Here is a 27,738-nt window from a genome sequence, read left to right on the forward strand (position 1 = left end):
CCAGACCAGCCTGCACATCCGCGCAGTCTCCATGCTGTTCGCTATCAGTTTCTCTACTTGTTATAGGGTTTGTAAGCGAACAGCATGGATCCTAATCAGACTTAGAATTTAAAAGTAGTGGAGCTCTTTTTAGGATAAAGATGGTATTTTTCTGTAGAAGACTTCTCTTTTGGATAAATATGGCATTTTACAAACCAGATATAATGTTTTGTAATATGGTATTTGGATTACATTGGATATTAAATGTTTTCCATGTTTCTTGCTTTCGGAACATTATGGTACTTAAGATAGCCATATTTCCATACCCTTTCTGGGGGTCTTTTGTTTTGTGATCAATAAGGTACATTTTGTAGCCATTATCTTGATATGCTATCCAGGAAAAATGCATGGTAAATTATATCTTTGGATATGTTCCACAAAAATATTGATTTAGGTTTTGTGCCCCCCCCCCCCTTTCTTTTCCTTGCCTGAAGAGATCTTATATCATTGAATTACAATAGAGGTCCTTATCTTATTGTTGTATTTGCATATTTTTGTAGACTGTTCTCCTGTGGCAATCTTACAATGTCTAGGATGGGGAAAATAGAATTGATTCTTGCCTTTCCATTTTACCACAGGGATATTGATGTTAAGATTTTTTGTATTGGTTTGTTGTTTTAATTAAAGCAATTTCTTAGCAGACATTGTTGGTAGACTTGAAACCAGTTGTTTGTTTTCAGTGTTGCAACATTGCCATGATTGGGTTTAAAGTAAATTTTATTTTGTAAATTTGTGTAATTAGGAATGAAAAGCTTTTTTTGGAACTGTTGAAGGTTATTTCAGAAATATTTCCCTTTAAATATAATATATTAAGACTTATAAAGAGATGCCAACTTTCTTTAACAAAAAATTCATGATAGGCTTTACACATTTCAGGAAATTATATGTGTGTTTGCTGTTTTAAGTCCTTTTGTGGCATATTTTGCTTGGACCAACCTGTGGTTAGCTGACATATTGGCCATTCAGGCCTTTTTGTCTAGTATGATAATAGTTATTTTGATAATAAAAAATCAGTAAACAAATGTGGTGTGTTGAAATAACTTTGCACAAATATATGCCATTGCAAGACAGCTTTTGTGAAGCTCAAAGGTCAAGGTTGTTTCTTACCAGTTTGTCTATTTCTGTGTGTGTGTGTGTTTTTTTTTTAAACCAACATAAAAAAACACACACAAACTGAAGAAAAAAGAAAATGAGACAGATGGAGTGTAATGCACAAGGCTTACAAGTCCTGCTACAGGCCAAAAGGTAAGCAGTTAAATTGAAGTGTACCTGAAGGTCAAGGTCAGAGTAAAATTGGTCTAAAGCAGGTTAGCTAAAAATTATTCTTTATGTGTAGCTCAAAGGTCATGGTCAATTTTACATTTTTGTGTCGCCTCTACGGAGTAGTGGCGACATATAGGGATCACTTCTCTGTCGTCTGTCTGTCCGTCTGTCCGTCCGTCACAAAACTTGTCCGGACTACTCCTCATAAACTACTGGTGCAATTTCATCCAAACTTTACAGGAATGATCAGTACCAATTTTAGTTGTGCATATTGTCAGCATTTTCCGGTTCAATGATTTTTGTCAGAGTTATAGCCCTTTAATAATTTTTATTTTTAAAGTTTGTCCGGACTACTTCTCTTATACCACTAATGCAATTTCAATGAAACTTTACAGGATTGATCTGTAGCTCAAGTCCTTGCGCATATTGCACAGGTTTTCCGGTTGAATGATTTTTGGCCAAGTTATGGCCCTTTGATAAAAAGGTGTTTTTTTCTGTGTGTTGCCAGATACGCAAAAAAAGCTTGTCCGGACTACTCCTCATAAACTACTGGTGCAATTTTATCTAAACTTTACAGGAATGATCAGTTCCAAGTCTAGTTGTGCACTGTCCGTCTGTCTGTCCGTCTGTCACAAAATTTGTCCCAACATGAAATTGGCCATCATGAGGCGACACATGTGATTACTGATCGCTCTTGTAATAAGTTGTAAACAGCTTTTCTAGGCCATATGATGTTTATAGATTAGGGGAGTTGTATTAAACTGAATGCGTAAAATGTTTGCATGAAAAATTGAGATTTATGCGTAACAATTAATTGTATAAGTCATAGGTCAAGGTTAGATTAAGAGGTCTAGTGTCAAATGTTGGCCTACAATAGACTGTGTGGGTCATTTCTGTCAATTGGGAAATGGAATTACCTTGATTATGATGAGATTCGTGGTTACTTTATGGAAGCATTTAACATCAAAATTTGTTGTAAACTTGCATTCTGCATTATTGCTCTGTCAGTAAGAAGCACATGATAAAAAACTTTTGCACAATGGACGTAGGACATGACATAAACTGGAGAATTTTCATATATTGGTGGTATTTTGTCTTGTAAACCTTTGTAATTATTATTGTCTAAACAGAGATGATGAATAGTGGATTCATAAATGTAATGAGTAGGAAGAAAATATGGTGGCATGGCAGAGTTGTGAATGCTGCTATTAATGTAGGAATTGGAAGCTGTTTGGGTTCAAGCTCGTCAGGGGCAAGTCGTTGTTTTCTTGAGAAAGATACTATAAACTCATTGCTGACACTGCTGGTTGATAACAGGAAACAATTCTAGAGTGTGCTTATAATTATAACCTCATGCCTTCCAACACAGTTTAACAAAGATAATTTCAATATAAACTATAAAGGATAAATATCATTATGAAATGCGTTAATTTATGAAAATTATCAAGGGAGGTAACCAAAACAAATTCAGTAGTTGTCTCCCCTATATTTGTTTCTTCAAAATTGCAACGTAGTAAGTGAATGTCCATTCAGTGAGTCATCATTATGCAAATGAGGAGGAAATAAATCCATTTTATTTTATTCAAATTTAGTACTGATCCTCAACTTTATTCATAATTCATCAAGATGATGAAGATTTGTATTGTAATTAGCTAAAAAAATTGTTTTACATTACCAAATGTTATACTCATAATATCAGACACATTCTGTCCCCCCACCACCATATCAAAAACAAAAGAAAGAAAAAAACTCTTTAAATCTACAACTTTTAACATGTTATTTATATAATACATTGAAAGAAAATTATTAGAATATATTAATAAAAATAAGCAAAATGTTTCCTTGAACCAAATCTTGACATTTCATTTAATTATTTGTAAGTGAGAAAGATAAATGATAATAATTATAAGTGATAATAATAACAATTATGATATTGATAACTATAATAATGATAATAACAAAACCCTCTTTACCTTATACAAAGTTTAGAATCAAACATAAAATTTGGCATGTCTATCAGACTTGAAGGAATGTACAATTATAATAAGAAAAAAATGCCGAACCTTTCTTTAAAGTACATTTTGTAATGTAATTATAAATCTAGAGTTTTACAACAGTTATAATAATGATAAAAAAATATAGATCTAAGCTCTTACTCACAAGTATCAGCTCACAGGGGTAGAATTCCAATTTTTAACATGCAGCAGGGACCTATCCTAGCAATATTCTGTTGAAACTGGTTTTACCAATATCGTTTTCAGTTTTCTGTACAGTGGTATGTGACATCTCACCCCCCCTTATTTCACTGAACACCAGCAGAGCACAATAAGTGAGTCAGTGCCGCAGATGACTAATTGTACGTTTGAAAAAAAGTATATTACGTTTTACAGCCAGGTCGTGTAAGATCATTCAGGGGAAACTAATCAATAATAGCCTCGTTAATTTGCTGTCAAAAGAATCCTGACATGAAATTATCTGTTTGCGTCATATTTTCCTGGATTCCTATAGTGGAAAATTTTAAATTGCTGTATTGTGAAGATAATGGAAGGTAACACATGTGTGCTTGTTAGGAAATTAAAAAAAATGGAAAAACATTTTATTTTGACAATTAGATTCCTTCTCCTCTTATTAAAGTGAATTATGTTTGATTAATATCTGGTCAACGAAATGAAAATTCTTGCATAAAATGCCATAATTATAGAACATATTTGCTGAGTGAGGTCAATAAATACAACGTGCATACACCAATGAATTATGATTTGTCTACAAACAAGACTACTCACTACTCAGTATAAACTGTTTATTACATGCTCATACAGTACTGCCCAATTAATACAGTTTGTTTTTAAATTTCTTCTTGATGAAAATTGCTTGCACATGCAGTAAAGCTCTGGCTACATTATAAACTTGCACATGCAGTTAAGCTCTGTGTAGATAACTTGCACATGCAGTTAAGCTCTGTCTAGATAACTTGCACATGCAGTTAAGCTCTGTCTAGATAACTTGCACATGCAGTTAAGCTCTGTCTAGATAACTTGCACATGCAGTTAAGCTCTGCCTAGATTACTTGCACATGCAGTAAAGCTCTGCCTAGATAACTTGCACATGCAGTTAAGCTCTGTCTAGATAACTTGCACATATGCAGTTAAGCTCTGTCTAGATTACTTGCACATGCAGTAAAGCTCTGCCTAGATAACTTGCACATGCAGTTAAGCTCTGCCTAGATTACTTGCACATGCAGTAAAGCTCTGCCTAGATAACTTGCACATGCAGTTAAGCTCTGTCTAGATAACTTGCACATGCAGTTAAGCTCTGTCTAGATACTTTGCACATGCAGTTAAGCTCTGGCTACATTATAAACTTGCACATGCAGTTAATCTCTGGCTACATTATAAACTTGCACATGCAGTTAAGCTCTGGCTACATTATAAACTTGCACATGCAGTTAAGCTCTGTCTAGATAACTTGCACATGCAGTTAAGCTCTGTCTAGATAACTTGCACATGCAGTTAAGCTCTGCCTAGATTACTTGCAACATGTAGTAAAGCTCTGCCTAGATAACTTGCACATGCAGTTAAGCTCTGTCTAGATAACTTGCACATGCAGTTAAGCTCTGTCTAGATAACTTGCACATGCAGTTAAGCTCTGTCTAGATACTTTGCACATGCAGTTAAGCTCTGGCTACATTATAAACTTGCACATGCAGTTAATCTCTGGCTACATTATAAACTTGCACATGCAGTTAAGCTCTGGCTACATTATAAACTTGCACATGCAGTTAAGCTCTGTCTAGATAACTTGCACATGCAGTTAAGCTCTGTCTAGATAACTTGCACATGCAGTTAAGCTCTGCCTAGATTACTTGCACATGTAGTAAAGCTCTGCCTAGATAACTTGCACATGCAGTTAAGCTCTGTCTAGATAACTTGCACATGCAGTTAAGCTCTGTCTAGATAACTTGCACATGCAGTTAAGCTCTGTCTAGATTACTTGCACATGCAGTTAAGCTCTGTCTAGATAACTTGCACATGCAGTTAAGCTCTGTCTAGATTACTTGCACATGTAGTAAAGCTCTGTCTAGATAACTTGCACATGCAGTTAAGCTCTGTCTAGATTACTTGCACATGCAGTTAAGCTCTGTCTAGATAACTTGCACATGCAGTTAAGCTCTGTCTAGATTACTTGCACATGTAGTAAAGCTCTGTCTAGATAACTTGCACATGCAGTTAAGCTCTGTCTAGATAACTTGCACATGCAGTTAAGCTCTGGCTACATTATAAACTTGCACATGCAGTTAATCTCTGGCTACATTATAAACTTGCACATGCAGTTAAGCTCTGGCTACATTATAAACTTGCACATGCAGTTAAGCTCTGTCTAGATAACTTGCACATGCAGTTAAGCTCTGGCTACATTATAAACTTGCACATGCAGTTAAGCTCTGTCTAGATAACTTGCACATGCAGTTAAGCTCTGTCTAGATAACTTGCACATGCAGTTAAGCTCTGTCTAGATAACTTGCACATGCAGTTAAGCTCTGTCTAGATTACTTGCACATGTAGTAAAGCTCTGCCTAGATAACTTGCACATGCAGTTAAGCTCTGCCTAGATTACTTGCACATGCAGTAAAGCTCTGGCTACATTATAAACTTGCACATGCAGTTAAGCTCTGTCTTGATAACTTGCACATGCAGTTAAGCTCTGTCTAGATAACTTGCACATGCAGTTAAGCTCTGTCTAGATAACTTGCACATGCAGTTAAGCTCTGTCTAGATAACTTGCACATGCAGTTAAGCTCTGCCTAGATTACTTGCACATGCAGTAAAGCTCTGGCTACATTATTAACTTGCACATGCAGTTAAACTCTGTCTAGATAACTTGCACATAGAGTTTTAGCTCTGTCTAGATAACTTGCACATGCAGTTAAGCTCTGTCTAGATAACTTCGTTGCACATGCAGTTAAGCTCTGCCTAGATTACTTGCACATGCAGTAAAGCTCTGGCTACATTATTAACTTGCACATGCAGTTAAGCTCTGTCTAGATAACTTGCACATGCAGTTAAACTCTGTGTAGATAACTTGCACATGCAGTTAAGCTCTGTCTAGATTACTTGCACATGCAGTTAAACTCTGTGTAGATAACTTGCAAATGCAGTTAAGCTCTGTCTAGATTACTTGCACATGCAGTAAAGCTCTGGCTACATTATTACCTTGCACATGCAGTAAAGCTCTGTCTAGATAACTTGCACATGCAGTTAAGCTCTGTCTAGATTACTTGCACATGCAGTTAAGCTCTGTGTAGATAACTTGCACATGCAGTTAAGCTCTGTGTAGATAACTTGCACATGCAGTTAAGCTCTGCCTAGATTACTTGCACATGCAGTTAAGCTCTGTCTAGATAACTTGCACATGCAGTTTAACTATGTGTAGATAACTTGCAAATACAGTTAAGCTCTGTCTAGATTACTTGCACATGCAGTAAAGCTCTGGCTACATTATTACCTTGCACCTGCAGTAAAGCTCTGTCTAGGTTATAAACTTGCACACGCAGTTAAGCTCTGTCTAGATAACTTGCACATAGAGTTCTTTGCTCTGTCTAGATTACTTGCACTTGCAGTTAAGCTCTGCCTAGATTACTTGCACCTGCAGTAAAGCTCTGTCTAGGTTATAAACTTGCACATGCAGTTAAGCTCTGTCTAGATAACTTGCACATGCAGTAAAGCTCTGCCTAGATAACTTGAACATGCAGTTAAGCTCTGTCTAGATAACTTGCACATGCAGTTAAGCTCTGCCAGGATTACTAGCACATGCAGTTAAGCTCTGTCTAGTTTATAAGCTTGCACATGCAGTTAAGCTCTGTCTAGATAACTTGCACATGCAGTTAAGCTCTGTCTAGATAACTTGCACATGCAGTTAAGCTCTGTCTTGATAACTTGCACATGCAGTTAAGCTCTGTCTAGATAACTTGCACCTGCAGTTAAGCTCTGTCTAGATAACTTGCACCTGCAGTAAAGCTCTGCCTAGATAACTTGCACATGCAGTTAAGCTCTGTCTAGGTTATAAACTTGCACATGCAGTTAAGCTCTGTCTAGATAACTTGCACATTTAGTTTAGCTCTGTCTAGATTACTAGCATATGCAGTTAAGCTCTGTCTAGATTACTTGCACATTAAATTTTTTAATGCTTTCAGAGTCATATGGTTAAGCCCACACATGTGAGACTTGTGCAAGAAGAAAAGGTCACCCTAGGAAGCTTGCACAGCTTCCTAAGTTTGCTCTAGATTGCTTGCACTTTAATGTTCAATGTGTCTGAAAATAAATGTAGGAATAGCCTATTAAGCAGACAGGTGTAATATTACATTGAATTTCATGAAAAACATGTAGCTTAAGTTTAGATATTATCAGGAACCTATATATTGACAATTTATAAAATGTTAACTAGATTTTATTTTCTGCTTTCAGAGAAATTGCAAGATATTTAATTACTTTGAATTCAAATGATTAATTTTGGTATTCTCTTATTTTGCTGCATTGTTTAACTAGTTTACATGCAAGCTGCAATTATAATGACTTGATTGCTTTTGCCACTTGCAGCTTCAGTGTCACTGAACCTATGGAAAAAAAGTAATTGTTGGTATACATTATGTACCTATTAATGAGTGTAGCAAAACATATCTGAGGCAAAATGTCTTCCATGGTGCATTGTTCAAATTGAAAGTAAGTTAATTTATTAATATTTAACCAGGTTTTCAATTTTGAAAATCCTGGTTATTAGATTGGGGTATGGCGGGCGGATGGGCGGGCGTCAAACGAAATTGTGTCCGCTCTGTAACTCTTCAACCCTTTGAAGAATTTTGATGAAACTTCAGACAAATGTTTACCACATCAAGATGACGTGCAGAACGCATGTTCCGCATGGCTGGCTCCAAGGTCAAGGTCACAGTGACATTAACATTGAAAATCCTGTCCGCTCTGTAACTCTTCAACCCTTTGAAGAATTTTGATGAAACTTCAGACAAATGTTTACCACATCAAGATGACGTGCAGAACGCATGTTCCGCATGGCTGGCTCCAAGGTCAAGGTCACAGTGACATTAACATTGAAAATCCTGTCCGCTCTGTAACTCTTCAACCCTTTGAAGAATTTTGATGAAACTTCAGACAAATGTTTACCACATCAAGATGACGTGCAGAACGCCTGTTCCGCATGGCTGGCTCCAAGGTCAAGGTCACAGTGACATTAACATTGAAAATCCTGTTTACATGATTTTAACTTGATTTGGCAGTCAAAGGTCATATCATCTTTGGAGGTAATTTAAAAAAGATATGATATATTATTTCATGTCTACTTTGTAACTTGTTTTTCATTATACAGAATTATCAATATAATTATAGTGAACAAATTCTTCTGTGCTGAACTCGTCCTACATTTCTCAACGGATTTTGTTCAAACTTTCACAGAAGCTTTGTCATCAAGCACCCTGGCACATATTGTCGTTGTTTTGTGATTGGATAGTTTTTGACCTAATTATGGCCCTTTGTTTTTTTCCTTATACATAATATTATAGTGAACACTTCTTCAGTGGCAATTCCTCCTACATTATTCATGTTTTACATTGCACATAGTTACATTGTTTGTTGCTTGTATTTGTATTTCAAATACAACATATTTATCTACAATGGTGATAATTGAAAACCTGGTTTCATGGCATTGCCATGTTTCTTGTTTATAATTTATTATAATTCAAGGTCAAGGTCATTTTAATAAAACACTACATAAATTGTTAATAAATTGGTAATCTCTTATCTGTAAGTTTTGTCACAGACTGTTTGCTTATGTTATCACTCTCTGGCCATGTTACTAACTACCTGATTGATTAAGGGCAAATTTTATCTCCGGTGTTTGACTCCCATTATTAATTTTTTGTTACTTTCCTCTAAATAGATCTGTTATATTATCATTAAAGACATTAAGAGAATGAGTCATTGTATTGATTCAAACAAACAGATCATTTGCTGCGTCATTTAACTCCCCACAGAGACATTAATGCGATTTTCACGTGCTTTCAATATGTTTTGTTCCTTTGATTTAATTATTGAATATTGGTGTAGAAGAGTTGCAGAATTGTCATTATTTAAGGTAGTGCTGGTACATTGTCTGCAGTGGTTATTTAAAATCTAGTTTTGTGTAAATATTTATACAGAGGGTGTCCTTAGGTTAACAGAAAAATGTATACCTACTTGTAAAATTGATCCAAAAAATATATAAAAAGGGTGTTCAAGATTTTTCTATAGATGTATAGGATTTATTTTCATTGAGTGGAATGAAAATATGCCATGAGTGGCTGTAGCCATGATTGATATATGTTAGTTTTCATACCAAAAGATGAAAATAAAGCCTTAATTTATAGAAAACAACATGAATTTTCTGTTTAATATATAGATTTTTCTTTGTTTTGACATTACAATATGAGAGACAGAACCCTCTTTAATTTGTGTATTGGCTGGATAAAGAAGAAAATAGTCTGGCAGGACACCAGTGAAAATATGGAAAATATGTTTTACTGCAGCGGAAAATAGATTTTTACAGCGAAAATATATATATAAATACGCATTTTGTCTTTCATCAATATTTCTCAATATTTAATTTAATAGTTTATGTTGAGTCTGCTTTTGTGGTGAGCTCGACTTAGTAGTCACCTTTGGCGTATAGTTTAGTTAATGTGCATCCCTCCGCCTGTCTGTCCGTGCGTATGTCTGGATTAGGCCGTTCTATATCTTGCTCACTCTTTGATGGATCACAAAATTATTAAGCACAATTGTTCAGCATGATGGGGTGGTGTGTAGCACACAAAACCCAGGTCTGTCGCTAAAAGGCCAAGGTCACATTTGGGGGTTAGCGGAAAACCCGTGTTCACAGGATAACTTCAACATGCATGGAGGGATTTTATTAACTTGGGACAAATATTCTCAATAGTGAGGGGTGAGATGAGCGAGAATTTCAGGTGCAAAGGTCAAGGTCTTACTTCATGGTCAAAGGTTAAATTATAAATTAAAACATTCAATTGAGAGTATAACTTCTATATACATGGATGGTTTTTAATATAACTTAGAACAAATGTTCTCCATGGTGAGTTGAGTTGTCTTTGCACACATACATGGGGGAATTTTCTAATAGCATGAATGAGTTTTTTAGGCACAAATGTTCATCATGAGACTTCGTGTCATGTCACTGGGTCAGAGGTCAAGGTCACTTAAGGTGATGCCGAATCAAGATTTTGTCATGGGTATAAAGAGAACGGGTTGCACACATCTTACTTATGTATACATCTGTATTGATCTGATTAGCTTATTGGTTCAGGTTTGAATTAAGAGGAGCGGGCTTGACATTCTGTCCATGGGCATGTCTTGTATTATTCACTTGTAATTGGCAGTCTCCAGAAAAAATTGATAATAGAAAATATTTTGAAAATGGACGTTTAATGCCGAGTCATTCATATTGAGCAGTTATAAATATCTTGCTATCACAGTCATATTAATTCTTCTCTTCTTTGATTGATGTTTCATCATGGTCATCATCATAATCATTTCTCATATTCAACAAATGTCATCATAAGCTGTCATCATAACAATTTTCATCATCATCATTAATGCAATCATCATCATCATTAATATATTAATCATCATCATTGTCATCATTGCCACCACCTGCCATCAATTTAATGATGATAATAATAAAAATGATAATTATCATCAACATTGTCATCATCAGTATCACCATGTTCATCATTAATGTTGTCATTATCATAGTTATACGCACAGCCACATTATAATTTAATTTCATCTTTGTTCAATTTTCATCACTGATGATCAGTAAAGCAATAATTTAAATAATTGTTTAAATGATCACAAAGATGACAAAAAAAAAATGAAAATGTAATGTAAATTTTAATAAATGTTTAATATGCAGAAGAAATCAGTCTCTGCTACTGAATTTCCTTGCACATTTAAGTGTAGGTATAAAAACCACCACATAAATATGAAGTCAAAATACAAAATGTTCGAAAAAAGATCAAAGCTACAATTGTGTTATGTGCCAACTTTCTTCTTTGTCTTTCAAACAATTTTCTTTACATATGTTGGTTTTTCTGAAGAGATCAAATGTTAGGAAAACAATATAAATGTTATATGAGCTTACAATAACCTCATTGAAAGCACATCTGGGGGAAAATGTTTCACCTATGTATATTCTATCAGAAGATCATAAAATACAACATATTTTTGAGTTACTGGTTTATTCTGATTTTGTTTGTTTGATTTTCATACTGTTTTATATTACCTCTAATGTTGAAGATCTTTCCTGTAAAGAAAATTCTGTTTTTAGCTCATTTGAACACAAACAGCTGAGTGGTGAGCTTTTGTGGTAGCTTGATGGCTTGTGATGTCTGTCTTGCAATACTTTTTACAAGTTTCTTTAAACAGCATCTCCTCCATAATCACCTGGTGTATTTGTGATGTTGACCCCTACAAAAGTTACATAAATTGTTAGTTTGCCATGCGTAAAGATTGGTCAATAGGAGCTCAAAATAAGATATAAGACTGAAATCTCAGAAATAACAATGCTTAGATATTAAGCACATGGAATCACCAGTTATTATAATTAAAGCCAACAGTGTTAAAATAATGTCCCCACCCTGAATGTTACTAAATTAAAATGCTACACTTAACTCCTATATAGGAAAACACATTTAAAAACCAAAGATATATGCTTGTAGCATTGCCTAAAGAACCTCTGATATAATCAATTTACCTTTATATGCTAATTATACTATATAAGATTGTGTCTTTAAAAATCTTCTGCTTAGAAACTTTTATGTCCAAAGCTTAGATTTAAGTATAGTAGTATTACATTTAATGCTCCAGTATGTGATAGGTTGATTTTGTTCACATTATTGATATTTTATATAAAAATATCTGTTCTTGAAGTTGAAGTGCATGTCATTAAAAAAATGCTTACACTGTTAAATTAGTCTTGCACAATGTATATATTAAAACAAAAGAATTGTAAATAGGTTTGGTTTAAGTATTATCTTTTATTTATTATCTTAACACCTTTTGACTAACAAGCTAGCTCACAGAAGATCAGGTGGTTATTTGTTTGCGCCCCAATTAAATATCTGCACATACTGGGCAAGACGGAAAGTTGCCAGAATTATGATCGACTGTTACATTGAAAGTATGGCTTAAAACCCAACCAACTAAAACGAATAAGCAGGTTTTTGTTGACTTCATTGCTTGAAACTAAAAAAATTATACAATGATATTTTACTGGAGAAGCCGGATCTTCCCACACTATGCTATTTGATGTTTTCACACTCACAATTTAGACTTAAGTGCACGCAATGACATAATATAAAACCATGTACATGAGAGATTCTATACAGAAAATAAAGTTTCCATGATAGACAGGCATTATGCTATGTATTGGATATCTATTGCTCCCTTGCGATTAAAAGCATTAGCCAGTAGACTATGTCTGTATATGACAGAAGAAATTGCTACAGTGTTCAGTTCAGAAATAATTTCATATCTCATATATTCTCATATAAAAGTTGTGTAGACTCCAAGAAGTACATGGGAAAATAATGAATCAATTTTATATGAGTATCAATGTTTTGTAGTTTGTAGACTTTGTTGTTTATTGTTAAACTTTTACAGCTCATTCACAATGTACATGGTTTTGAAGGTTTAGAGAATGGTCATTGTTAAAAATACTGAAAAAATTGTAGTGTCATTCATGTTATCTAAGCCTAATTGAAACAGGCTTCACATTATTCCCTATTCAAACAGTCAAGTGTATCACATCACAATATATGCACAACATAAAAAAGGAATGCTTACACATCATTTGACTTTTAATATGATGTCAATAAACCAAATTATGTCAGGAAAATTTCTTCTACACTCAATGTAGTTCATCATATTTTTATCAATTTTCTTTTTATAAACATATGTTAGAATGGAAACAAACATTAATTTTTCTTGCGTTGTAGTATAATAATGCACGGTTTATCGTTCAAATGCTTTGTAATTAATCCCTCAGGCTTATTGGCCTTTGTGATTATATTCATGCGCATTTAAAACTAGAACTGTTTATTATATTACAACAATGCACTCAGTTGAAATCTATTCCATTATTTTTCAACTCATTTTCAAAGCCTTTTTTTTTAACTACATGTACTCAGATACATGTGTTAGGTGTCCAATGTTTTGTACATGTTTTGATCACTGTTATGTCTGACTCCATTATGTATAGTGCTTTTGGATTCAAACTTTTGACCTATTATAATTAACAGATAAAGCACAATATATAACACCTATTACTTTGTTAAAATTATACAATCATGCTGATCTGTTGTAGATTTGTTTGTTTTCTTGGGTTTTAAATTGCAAAATCACTGTAAAAGTCATATGGCGACTTTCCAGCTTCACTGACGTAGATAGACCTCAGGTGACCCTCTTTTCATTATATGAGGTACGAGCGGGCATCTAAGTAAAATCAACGACATTCGGAAAGCTAGCTGGATAGCTTCCTTACTTGAAAGAATCTTTAAGTCCCTAAAAGACCTTAAGCACTTGGCCAGAGCTGCCTCTATCTGTTGTAAAAGAATTTTACAATAGTATAACTTCTCCTCTTTCTTCAATATTACTGGCAGTTGTTTTTTTATGCAACAATTCCCAGAAGTACTTTAAGAGCTTAAATAATCCTGTATTATTCAGAAATGATGCATTCAGTTTCTTGGGAAGTTTGTTTTTATCCTCGGCAAATTGCCTCATTCAATCAATATCTAATTCCTTATGCAAGAAATTTCCATGTTTTATCATGCATCTGTTGATCGTACAATTGTTAATATTTCGATTTTTTTAGGGAAGTTAAACTTAAAATTCTTTTATGCTTTTAAAATAATGTGTAATTAGTGGTTAAAGGTAAGGGTGGAAGTTTAGAAAAAGTCTTATTCAGTAGAGTGACTGACTGATTTTCTTGCCGTAATGCACCAGTTCACAGCACCTCCCCTTGACCCCCACTCCCCTTTACCCTAACTCCATTTTCTTGTACTTTGACTTTTGGATTATAAAAACCTAAAAGTCTTAAGATTTGCCTTCTAAGGAAAATCAGATTCAAAAAATATAGCATGTTTTTCCCACACACCCCTGCTTTAATTCCACATAATTATAAATTGATTTGTGCCAGGAAGAGCTAAACTCACCAGTATAGAGAAGCCAATATGGCTGACTACAATACACATGCATGTACTTAATTTTAGTATTTTGATTTTTAAATTTCATTTTTAAGTTCTATGTCCATTTACAAATTTAACATATTCAAGTTTAAGGTACAACAGAAGTGCGCAGAAGGAACAACAGGAATGCGATGAAAACAGGAGCACTGTTTTCACTAAGATAGGGAGTGGTAAAGTACAGCAGGAGCGCTCTAACAGTTGTCATTAACATAGGGAAAATAAAGTAAAACAGGAGCGCTGTTTTCATTAACATAGGGAAAGTAAAGTACAGCAGAAGCGCTGTTTTGACTAACATAGGGAAAATAAAGTACAACAGGAGCGCTGTTTTCATTAACATAGGGAAAGTAAAGTACAGCAGAAGCACTGTTTTGACTAACATAGGGAAAATAAAGTACAACAGGAGCACTGTTTTCACTAAGAGCTAAAATAAGAAAACAACAATAAAAAACCTGGCACAGGCATGTAACAGCATCAGGATCTTATAATGCATTATTTGGCAAACTTTCAGTTGCAATAAAGTTCTTTCTCATATTGATCTGCATATTTGATAATGCTTGACTAGTTATTGACTACTATAAAACCAGTATTATGTTCCTTCTGAGATGACACAAAAGTTGCTGATGATGAATTTATATTGTTACAATCATGTATAATGTCTGGGTCATAATCTATTAAATAAATTATTAACAGATTGTAGAAATTCTTTATTTCTTTAGCCTGTTTGATGAGGTATATGGCTACTTTTTGTTAATGTTTTATGTAACCAATCAGTTGAGCCTAATTCTCTAAGCTTTACATAAATAGAGGCATATTCAGCGAAGGTTGCACTCCATAGCAGTTTTATATGGTCAAGTGTGACGAGGATATTAGACTTTGAATGACTTGCCCTGAACACTGGGTTCAAATCCCATTGGGGGATCCTGAGCTAGATCAAAAAGGTTGATGGTTTTACTCAGGTGCCTTCGTGTGGATATCTAAGGTCTTCCTCAGCTCAGAATGTTGGAAAGTTGGCAGCTTTTCCTGCCTTCCCCCACTTCCCAGCTTCTTACTCTCACTCCCCCTAAAAAAGAATAACATATATGATAAAAGGTTTTTCAGATTTTTTTCCCCTGCCTTTTCAAAGAAAAAGGAAGGATATAAAAATGGGTTCTGTCTGTCAGTCTGTCCGTTCACATTAAATTGGGGCTATCTAACTGTAAACAAAACAAAAATGAACTATAGAAGAAAGCGCCAATGGATGACTATTATACAAAAGAAAATAGCAAAAGAAATTACCCTTTATCCCATATTAGACGCATATCCATCTGTCATTCCTTCACTCTCAGCCGTTCATCATGGAATTTTTAATTTACATGACACGAATATTTACTATGATAAGACAATGTGCAAGGTATTATGCACAACACCCAATCTCAAGGTCACACTTTGAGATCAAAGGTCAACATTGTCTGTTAGAGGGTATTTTTTGTGTCTGGTCCATAACTTTTTCATTCATCAAGGTATTTTGAAATTAGTTGTCACAAATGTTTACAATAATAGACAATGTATTAAGCTCAACAAATAGACCCCTACCTCAAAGGTCAAGGTCACACATAAGAGGTCAAAGCTTTACATGGTCTGTAACAGGGTCTGTTTTGTGTCTGGTTCACAAATTTTCCATTCTTGGAAGGATTTTGAAATAAGGTTGCACGAATATGATGATGCCATATTAAGACAAGGTGTCATGCACTTACCCCTACCATAAAGGTCAAGTTCTTACTTACATGTCGAAGGTTAACATGGTCTGTGTTTTTATATATTCTAAAACTCATCTTTTACTACCCATAATGCAACAGTATAATTTAGCTTTGCTTTCAACAATATCTGTAAATTACATTCTATAAAATGGAGAATGGCATGTTGGGTTATACATCTGTCATGCTTTTTTGTCCTTTTGCCTGGAATTGATTTTCATCCGAAATTCTGGAAAATGTTCTAGAATGATTTTTTTTTATGTAGAGAAGACAATATGATAAAGCCAATAGAACAAAATATTTTTGCTGTCTCAGCAAAATGTTAGGGAGACAAGATGTAATTTGTCATGTTGACTCCAGTAACATAATCGATGTACAGACTTTGAGGCCAGCTAGGTACAAGTGGTTATGACGGCAATAAAATGATAAACTGGTTTTCTATGCCTGTTGGAAAATATTGAGATTATGTTTTTTTACAGAATAGCCTGAAATTTTCACATAGATTAGATGGAACCTAAAGAAAAACTGGTTTTCAGTTTGATTAAGTTTTCATGACTGGCTTTATGTGGGACTAGTTTATTTTATTACCAGCATTTTGGTTAATTTAGTTTTATGACTGGCTTTTGCTTAATTTAATTTTTATTAATGACTGGTTTTGGTTAATCAAATTTTTATAACCAGTATTTGGTAAATTAAGTTTGCATAACTGGTTTTCTATAAAGTTTTTGTGACTGGTTTTTGGTTAATCAAGTTTTCATGACTGGTTTTCGGTAAATTAAGTTTTTGTGACTGGTTTTTAGTTAATCAAGTTTTCATGACTGTTTTTTTGTTAATCAAGTTTTCATGACTAGTTTTAAATAAATCAAGTTTACATGACTAGTTTCCGGTAATTTTCTTTTTTTTTGTGACTGATTTTTGGTTAATCAAATTTTGTGACCTGTCTATTATTGATTAAAACTGAGCTTATATTATGAGTTCTGTCCAGTCAGACATCTCACACATTTGTCATAATTCCACTTTATAATAGAGTGATTCAGACTCTCATATTGATAGAACTTGATAAAAAAGCTAATCTACATTGTATCATAGATCTTATTAAATAATGAACATTTCAACAAGTTCATGTCAACTGGCTGTATCTGGTATGAAATAAGAAAGGGAAACAACACAGAATGATGTGCCAATCTCTCAATCTTGTCTGTGTTGCAAACTGAGAGAGAAAAAATAAATTTATTACAATTTTTACAGACCATTTGCCCTTATTTTTGTAAGAAAAATTAACAGAAAGCAGGTAGTGATAGTAAAAAAATGAAGTATTTTACAGATTTAACCCTGCTTTGAATTTGGAACAGTCAATTCATTTAATGAATTGCAATATAAAAATACAAACAATATAGCACTAATATTATATAGGTAGAGCCTAGCAGGCATAGAAAGTTTTTTTTCAGAGTCAGGCGTCCTGCAAGACAAGACAAGTAGCTTCTAAATCTACTGTGCATGCAATATTTTTCTACTCGTACTGCATAGAATTCTCTTAAATTCTACTCATAATTAAGAGCCGACAAGTGGAATTTTCGACATCTGCCTTATTAATTAAGTCATACCTGTGAAACTGGCTGACACTCTACGGTGGTAAAGGTTTATCACTTTTGATTTCAGCAGTGTATTTCTAAAAGTTTATGCCATGTAAGTTCCCTTTGAAATAAAAAATGATAAAAATATTAATTATTCTTTATTTTTAATGCTACAAACAATTCTTTCACTTATGAACAGTAATATTGTATTTATTATACCCCCAAAAACGAAGTTTGGGGGGGTATATAGGAGACACCCGGTGGTCGGTCGGTCAGTCGGTTGGTCGGGCGGTCGGTCCAGACGTCCGTTGTATTTTCCTTGTCCGGAGCATAACTTGAAGACTAATGATTGGAATTCAATATAACTACACACAATGATCAAGCACATTGAGAGGAAGTGCAGTGCACAAGAACCATAACTCTATCTTGACTAATTACAGAGTTATTGCCCTTTGTTACTTTTCCTTGTCCGGGGCATAACTTGAAAACTACTGGTTGGAATTCAAAACAACTTCATACAATTGTCAAACACAATAAGGGGAAGAACAGTGCACAAGAACCAAAACTCTATCTAAAGTAATTACAGAGTTATTGCCCTTTGTTACTTTTACATTCCTTTCTTTTGTCTGGGCCATAACTTGAAGACTAATGATTGGAATTCAATATTACTACATACAATGGTCAAGCACATTGAGAGGAAGTGCAGTGCACAAGAACCATAACTCTATCTTGACTAATTACAGAGTTATTGCCCTTTGTTTCTTTTCCTTGTCCGGGGCATAACTTGAAAACTACACGATGGAATTCAAAACAATTTCATACAATTGTCAAACACAATAAGGGGAAGTGCAGTGCACAAGAACCATACCTCTATCTAAAGTAATTACAGAGTTATTGCCCTTTGTTACTTTTCCATTGCTTTCATTTGTCCGGAGCATAACTTGAAGACTAATTGTAGGAATTCATTATAACTTAATTCAATGGTCAAGCACATTGAGAGGAAGTGCAGTGCACAAGAACCACAACTCCATCTTGACTTATTACAGAGTTATTGCCCTTTGTTACTTTTCTATGTCCGGGGGATAACTTGAAAACTACTGGTTGGAATTCAAAACAACTTCATACAATTGTCAAACACAATAAGGGGAAGTGCATTGCACAAGAACCATAACTCTATCTAAAGTAATTACAGAGTTATTGCCCTTTGTTACTTTTCCTTGTCCGGAGCATAACTTGAAAACTACTGGATGGAATTCAAAACAACTTCATACAATTGTCAAACACAATAAGGGGAAGTGCAGTGCACAAGAACCATAACTCTATCTAAAGTAATTACAGAGTTTTTGCCCTTTGTTATCCCCGGCCGATGGAATCGGGAGGGGGACATAGTTTTGGCGTTGTCCGTCCGTCCGTCCATCCGTCCGTCCGAATTTCGTTTCCGGAGTAGTTCTCTGCAACTAATGGCTGGAATTCAACGATACTTTATGGGAATGTTGATGAGCATGTGAAGTTGTGCACCTGGGTATTTTCGTCTGGATATTTTTAGTATTTTTAGAGTTATTGCCCTTGACTCAGTAAAATTTTGTCCGAATTTCGTTTCCGGAGTAGTTCTCTGCAACTAATGGCTGGAATTCAACGAAACTTTATGGGAATGTTGATCAGCATGTGAAGTTGTGCACCTGGGTATTTTCGTCTGGATATTTTTAGTATTTTTAGAGTTATTGCCCTTGACTCAGTAAAATTTTGTCCGAATTTCGTTTCCGGAGTAGTTCTCTGCAACTAATGGCTGGAATTCAACGAAACTTTATGGGAATGTTGATCAGCATGTGAAGTTGTGCACCTGGGTATTTTCGCCTGGATATTTTTAGTATTTTAAGAGTTATTGCCCTTGACTTAGTAAAATTTTGTAATTTTCAACTTGTGTCGCATGTAACTCAAAAAGTATTTGACCTAGAGTCATGATACTTTACAGGAATGTTGATCAGCATGTGTAGTTGTGCACCTGGGTATTTTCGTCTGGATATTTTTAGTATTTTTAGAGTTATTGCCCTTGACTTAGAAAATGTTTGCAATTTTCAACATGTGTCGCATGTAACTCAAAAAGGATTTGACATAGAGTCATTAAACCTTATTGGAAAGTTGCTCAGCATATTTAGTTTGTTCCTGGGGTTTCGCTTGTGGATTTATCCAGTATTTGTAGAGTTATTTCCCTTGACTTAGTAAAAACTGTTTCATTATGTTGTTATTTGATCCTTGAGTGCTTGAGTTAGAATCGACCAACTTTACAGGAATAATGATCAACATCACTAAATTACAGGAATAATGATTCACCTCACTGTGATGCTATGAACCTGGGACTTTGCATGTGGATTTTTAACCAGGTTTTCAATTTTGAAAATCCTGGTTATTAGATTGGGGTATGGCGGGCGGATGGGCGGATGGGCAGATGGGCGGATGGGCGGCTGGGCGGATGGGCGGATGGGCGGGCGGGCGTCAAACGAAATTGTGTCCGCTCTGTAACTCTTCAACCCTTTGAAGAATTTTGATGAAACTTCAGACAAATGTTTACCACATCAAGATGACGTGCAGAACGCATGTTCCGCATGGCTGGCTCCAAGGTCAAGGTCACAGTGACATTAACATTGAAAATCCTGTCCGCTCTGTAACTCTTCAACCCTTTGAAGAATTTTGATGAAACTTCAGACAAATGTTTACCACATCAAGATGACGTGCAGAACGCATGTTCCGCATGGCTGGCTCCAAGGTCAAGGTCACAGTGACATTAACATTGAAAATCCTGTTTACATGATTTTAACTTCGGGCGTCAAACGAAATTGTGTCCGCTCTGTAACTCTTCAACCCTTTGAAGAATTTTGATGAAACTTCAGACAAATGTTTACCACATCAAGATGACGTGCAGAACGCATGTTCCGCATGGCTGGCTCCAAGGTCAAGGTCACAGTGACATTAACATTGAAAATCCTGTCCGCTCTGTAACTCTTCAACCCTTTGAAGAATTTTGATGAAACTTCAGACAAATGTTTACCACATCAAGTTGACGTGCAGAACGCATGTTCCGCATGGCTGGCTCCAAGGTCAAGGTCACAGTGACATTAACATTGAAAATCCTGTTTACATGATTTTAACTTCGGGCGTCAAACGAAATTGTGTCCGCTCTGTAACTCTTCAACCCTTTGAAGAATTTTGATGAAACTTCAGACAAATGTTTACCACATCAAGATGACGTGCAGAACGCATGTTCCGCATGGCTGGCTCCAAGGTCAAGGTCACAGTGACATTAACATTGAAAATCCTGTCCGCTCTGTAACTCTTCAACCCTTTGAAGAATTTTGATGAAACTTCAGACAAATGTTTACCACATCAAGATGACGTGCAGAACGCATGTTCCGCATGGCTGGCTCCAAGGTCAAGGTCACAGTGACATTAACATTGAAAATCCTGTTTACATGATTTTAACTTCGGGCGTCAAACGAAATTGTGTCCGCTCTGTAACTCTTCAACCCTTTGAAGAATTTTGATGAAACTTCAGACAAATGTTTACCACATCAAGATGACGTGCAGAACGCATGTTCCGCATGGCTGGCTCCAAGGTCAAGGTCACAGTGACATTAACATTGAAAATCCTGTCCGCTCTGTAACTCTTCAACCCTTTGAAGAATTTTGATGAAACTTCAGACAAATGTTTACCACATCAAGATGACGTGCAGAACGCATGTTCCGCATGGCTGGCTCCAAGGTCAAGGTCACAGTGACATAAACATTGAAAATCCTGTTTACATGATTTTTAACTTCGGGCGTCAAACGAAATTGTGTCCGCTCTGTAACTCTTCAACCCTTTGAAGAATTTTGATGAAACTTCAGACAAATGTTTACCACATCAAGATGACGTGCAGAACGCATGTTCCGCATGGCTGGCTCCAAGGTCAAGGTCACAGTGACATTAACATTGAAAATCCTGTCCGCTCTGTAACTCTTCAACCTTTGAAGAATTTTGATGAAACTTCAGACAAATGTTTACCACATCAAGATGACGTGCAGAACGCATGTTCCGCATTGGCTGGCTCCAAGGTCAAGGTCACAGTGACATTAACATTGAAAATCCTGTTTACATGATTTTAACTTGATTTGGCAGTCAAAGGTCATATCAAGGTAATTTAAAAAAGATATGATATATTATTTCATGTCTACTTTGTAACTTGTTTTTTCATTATACAGAATTATCAATATAATTATAGTGAACAAATTCTTCTGTGCTGAACTCGTCCTACATTTCTCAACGGATTTTGTTCAAACTTTCACCAGAAGCTTTTCATCAAGCACCCTGGCACATATTGTCGGGGTTTTGTGATTGGATAGTTTTTGACCTAATTATGGCCCTTTGTTTTTTTCCTTATACATAATATTATAGTGAACACTTCTTCAGTGGCAATTCCTCCTACATTATTCATGTTTTACATTGCACATAGTTACATTGTTTGTTGCTTGTATTTGTATTTCAAATACAACATATTTATCTACAATGGTGATAATTGAAAACCTGGTTTCATGGCATTGCCATGTTTCTTGTTTTCAGTTTTGTTAGAGTTATTGCCCTTGAATAACAGTAGTATAAATTTGCAATTTTCAACTTGGGGTTTGCTTGGGGATTTATTCAGTATTTGTAAAGTTCTTGCCCTTTACTTAGTAAAAAGATTTTTAGTTTTCAAAAAATATTTGACCTAGAGTCATAAGATTGACAGAACAGTGGCGCGGTGGGGGCACCCGTGTCCTATGGACACATTTCTAGTTTTTATTAAAGAAGAATTAAAATGATTTGTTACAATAACATCTAAAAATATTTGAAAATTGTGAGATCCCTTCTTGATGCCTTGAAAATGGCAATGAAGTCTGGAGATTAAGATGTTTTTACATCTAGGTGAGCTATTGTGATCCCCCACCGTCCGTCGTCGTGCGTCGTCAGCAATTTCTTTAAACAACATCTCCTCAGAAAAAAATGACTGCACAGCAACCAAACTTTACAGGAATGATCCTAGGGTGGTCCCCTGCCAAAGTTGATCAAATGGTTCCGGTCTGTTGCATAAGTAGGTCACAGGGCCAGAAAAGGAGTTTCAAAAATGCAAAATTAAAAAATCTTGTCTGAAAGTACAAGGCCTAGAGCTTTGATATTTGGTGTATGATATAACCTATAGGTCCTCTACCAAAATTGTTCAAATTTTAGCCCTGGGGTCAAAATTGGCCCCACTCCAGGGGGTCATAGATTTTCCTTATATATATATAGTGAAAACTTAAAAATTCTTCTTGTTTGAAGGTACAAGACTTCAAGTTCAAAGAATATTACAGTTTATGCCATGATTAATATATAAATAAAGCCTTATGTCTTCAGTTGTTGTGTTAATAATAACCAGTACTCGGCGGGGGATATAAATTCAACGAATTTGCTTGTTACTTTTCCATTGCTTTCTTTTGTCCGGACCTTAACTTGAAGACTAATTGATGGAATTCATTATAACTTAATACAATGGTCAAGCACGTGGAGAGGAAGTGCAGTGCACAAGAACTATAACTCCATCTTGACTTATTACAGAGTTACTTCCCTTTGTTACTTTTCCTTGTCCAGAGCATTTGAAAACTACTGTTTGAAATTCAATACAACTTCATACAGTTGTCAAGGACATTAAAAGGAAGTGCAGTGCACAAGAGCCATAACTCCATTTTGACAAAATAAAGAGTTACTGCCCTTTGATACTTTTCCTTGTCCGGAGCATAACTTAAAACGTACTGGTTGGAATTCAAAACAACTTCATACAATGGTCAAGCACAATAAGAGGAAGTGCAGTGCACAAGAACTATAACTCCATCTTCAGTATTTATAGAGTTATTGCCCTTTGTTTCTTTTCCTTGTCTTTCTGGACTTATTACAGAGTAATTCAAAAAATCTTCATCAATAGCCAACCACATTGAAAGGAAATGCAACATACAAGAACCACAACTCTATATTTCAATTCTTTTACAAGGTATTCTGTTACTAGTAATATCTTCATTTCTGAAGCAGTTTTGTGGGGGTATTAATCATATTTAGTGATAGTTCTAGTTATATATGGTATTAATCAATTATCAAATGACAGTCATGTAATCCGCAAGAACAGTTGATTAATATTAATAGGGTTTAATACGTTTATTGATATTTAACTAAATGTATATTGATTTATGATTAACTGGCTCATCTCAGCATTTATTTATGATTCATTAATTTAGTAATCCATTTATTTATGATTCATTGACATTTGACATAAATAATCAATATTAAATTTTCATTTATAATTCACTGTTTCATATTAAAGTGTTTTATATTTATAATTAACCAACTCAATCAGCCATTTATTTCTGATTTATTTACTTAGTAAACCTTTTATTTATGGTTTATTTAGTAAGTATTCATTTAATAAACGATTTATTTATGATTCATTTAGTTATTAAACCATTTATTTATAATTCATTTAGCCTACATTTGATTGATCGACATCAATTATCTAAACAAAAAACAATATATAAACTCTGACATTGAAATTTTTATTCAATAGTCTATGATCATAGATTTTGTAATCTATGCATATTTAATTTTTGCCCAGTCATGAACAATTTCATTAGCATTTATTTAACTTTAATAGACTCATCGATCCATTAAGCCTAACAGAATCTGAGATTATATATAAATGATTGATTGTAATTATAAACCAGTTGTAAATTATTCATTGCAATGCTAATGAAAAACTCTCTTGATATGATTGTTAATTTGTACAGTATTTATATAAATAATCCATTTGCATAAATTATCATTTATGTAGATGTCGGGTCAATGATCAGCAACAATGGATTATAAAAATGTTGTTTTGTCTCATATATAGTTACTGTAGGAAACTCTGATGTTCTAAGTGTAATGCAGGCGTCTCACTGTCCAGAAATTGACACCAGATAGGCATACGAATATGGAATTTAAAATTTCGTGCGAAGATGGCCCCGAAATAGGTCAACAGCCCCTCAACAGACGATGCAAGTATGATTCCTACAGAAGGTCATGCGATCGCATCTAATCCACAAACGATTCCTACCGAAGGTCACGCGATGGCATCCATTCCACACACGAAGTCACCAGCTCAAAGATGCAAATTTTTACCAAGTAGTTTCCCCGCAGGACACTCAAAGGTCACGGGATAGGTACACAGTGTTGTATTTTGAGTATGACGCGTTCGTACGTGGTTACGAAGGCATCAAGTGACCTCCGGCTGGTATAAAACCTTCGGCCAACTGCGATAAATTTCAGTGGGAGCTAAACTACGTTTCAACTTTATTTTGGATCTTCATATTATTATCAAAAACAATTCTATTCACACGAAAATCTATGATAAAAAAGATGATTTTGATTTTGGTATAGTAAATTATCGCATTTAGATGGAGACGTACTGCATGCAACATCTTACGGGGTATATGTATCTCAGTTAATTAGATCCGCAAGAGCTTGTAGCAACATAAAGGATCTTAACAAGCGAAATTTTTTTATTACTAGCAAGCTACTCAAACACGGCTACCGCTATTATACATGTACATTTCGTTAATATTTTACAAAATTTTACAATCGTAACTTTGATTTAATTTCAAAATTCAATACTGATTTAAAAACACTTCTGCGACAAGGGATAAGCCAGCCTGATTTTTATGGGAATGTTATTTACAAACTTTGTATGATCTTGGGTCATTGTATTTTTTTTTTCTGTTGTCTTTACTTAAAATTAAACTTATTAAAAGAGGTTATGACCCTACTATTTGAAGACATACCACATGCTTAGAGTTCAACACTTTTACAGTTGGACGCTACGCTTTCCTCTTTTGATTTCATCTGACGGACCAAGAGGGAGACTCTTTGATGGACAGTTCTTAAAGCCCTTTTGGACTGAATTGCCTTAAAGTTCGTCTTCTGTCTTGCTTTGTTGGGCCCTTGTAGGTGATTTATTCTCTGTGTCCTTGCTTTGTGGGCCTATTAATTCAAAATCATTTATTTGTTTTCTTTGATTTCCTTGTCGGTTACTATTATTTCTTCTTATGTATCATTTTAGTGATTAGCCTGTCCGTGCTCTGCCTTGCGCTCTGTCCTGTTTTTGTTTGGGGTCCTCCTGGGCTCCTTGCCACTAGTTCTTGTTGCTGGGTCGTGTGGGGGTTGCGTTCATTGAACGCCGCCTTTCCTTGTTGATTTTGTTTATCATATTTGATTAAACTTTATCATGCCACCCAAGGTGGGCATGTAGGAGTTGCTCATCATGTTTTCTAAGGTGTATCAAAATTAGCAATGCTGCTGCCTTCTTTTTCTCGGTTGACTCATCATCAAAGCATGAAATTCTGCAGGAAATAAACTGAAAATAATTGTTAATTAATTGCAAATAATGGAAGCTTTTGATGTCTCTGTAGAGATGTGCAAGACTGACAGATGAGGAAGATGGTCTGAGGCTAGCCTTTTATATGTCCACCATGATAAACATGCAACGCTTGAGCCACTCAAATTTGCTTTCTTCGTCCACATCGTGGTCCCATCTCGATGACTTACCAAAATACGATGGCAACATGGCGGTATTGCAGGGGCTTCACGTAGTCGTGTACCCTTCTTTAGACAATCAGGAATCTTCTTGTTACCTTCTTAGTGTCTTCCTGAGGCGATTGCACCGATGATCACACAAAGTAAAGACGATGGCAAAAGATGCCCTCACGAATGGCCGGATGTTAGTACGATCAGATCCGAATTTCAACATTTCCTTATTCGTGTGTCCATCTGATGCCAAATTTGGGAGTGTGACGCCTGCATTAGGCTTTATAATGTGTTTTTCTAAGCTACCCCAATAATACTTGGCTACAATTTATATGTACTTCCCGTGATCGCAAAATGTGATATAAAAGCTTGCATTTTTCTGCATATACATGAAAATGTCAGAAGGAAAGAACCATATAAAGGTGCTTGGTTATTGTTGCTTTTGTTGTTGTTTTCTCAGAAAATATGACATTGGGGTGATCTAATGAAAGTGTAACATTATAAGATTACTGTTATGATTAAAATGCAATATTTGTAAAGTAACTTAATCATACAACATTTAATAGATCAATATTGCTTCAAGTTTCCTGAAATATTGCTGCACGAATAGAATAGCATTTCTTTGCAAATTTCCATGGAAAAAAAGGAAGAAATTGATTTTTAACAATATTATTGTAGTATTGGAAACCATTTGTATGACAAAAGGATAGAGGGGGGAATGATAGAACAGTGGCAGAATGCCCAAAAAGATGAATTGTGTTTCATTTTAATCAAATGGGCAGACCTTGGGATGTTTATTACTTTATTGGTTCAGTTTGCCAAATCTTGTTTGAATTAACAAGAATATAAGAGACAGGATCATCATTGAATGTGCTATTTAATTTTCAATACAGATACTGTTTTTTTTAGCACTTTACTTGCTGAATTTCCTGATAGCACGTTTCTAAATTTTTCTGTTAGGAATGTCATCAGATGAAAATAATTTGAATTTAAAAATTGGTTGACCCACAGCTAGTGTAATAGAACATGTGATCAGACTGCATAGATGAAAAGACTTGCTTGGTTTTATTTTAAGTTGCAAATGCTTTGCAGTTTTGGCTCTAGCAGCTTGTTTATCTACTACATTAAATGAGTGTCAGTCTTTTACAAATGCTTGTAGTATTTTGTTATGCTCCCCGAAAAAATTTGGGGGAGCATATAGTCGCCAGATTGTCCGTCCGTCAGTCTGTCCGT

At 35.0% G+C, this 27,738-nt stretch overlaps 2 protein-coding genes across 5 annotated transcripts in view; one reads left to right on the plus strand and one right to left on the minus strand.

The window, feature by feature from the left end:
- The window catches only part of LOC132760331 (stathmin-like), a 44,683-nt gene extending 41,075 nt beyond the window's left edge, over window positions 1-3,608 (minus strand). Inside the window, exon 1 of one of the 4 annotated variants that reach the window (XM_060752285.1) lies at window positions 3,463-3,608. The gene's annotated coding sequence lies outside the window, so the exon portion shown is untranslated. Of the gene's footprint in view, window positions 1-3,458 lie in introns of all 4 variants that reach the window. The other 3 variants (XM_060752291.1, XM_060752288.1, XM_060752292.1) reach the window with 3 other exon arrangements.
- Window positions 1-27,738, plus strand: part of LOC132760370 (regulator of telomere elongation helicase 1-like) — a 78,163-nt gene that overhangs the window by 11,293 nt on the left and 39,132 nt on the right. The window lies entirely within an intron of this gene.

Source organism: Ruditapes philippinarum, unplaced genomic scaffold, assembly GCF_026571515.1.
Source record: "Ruditapes philippinarum isolate M1 unplaced genomic scaffold, ASM2657151v2 ctg32_1_1_1_1, whole genome shotgun sequence".
Lineage (NCBI taxonomy): Eukaryota > Metazoa > Mollusca > Bivalvia > Venerida > Veneridae > Ruditapes > Ruditapes philippinarum.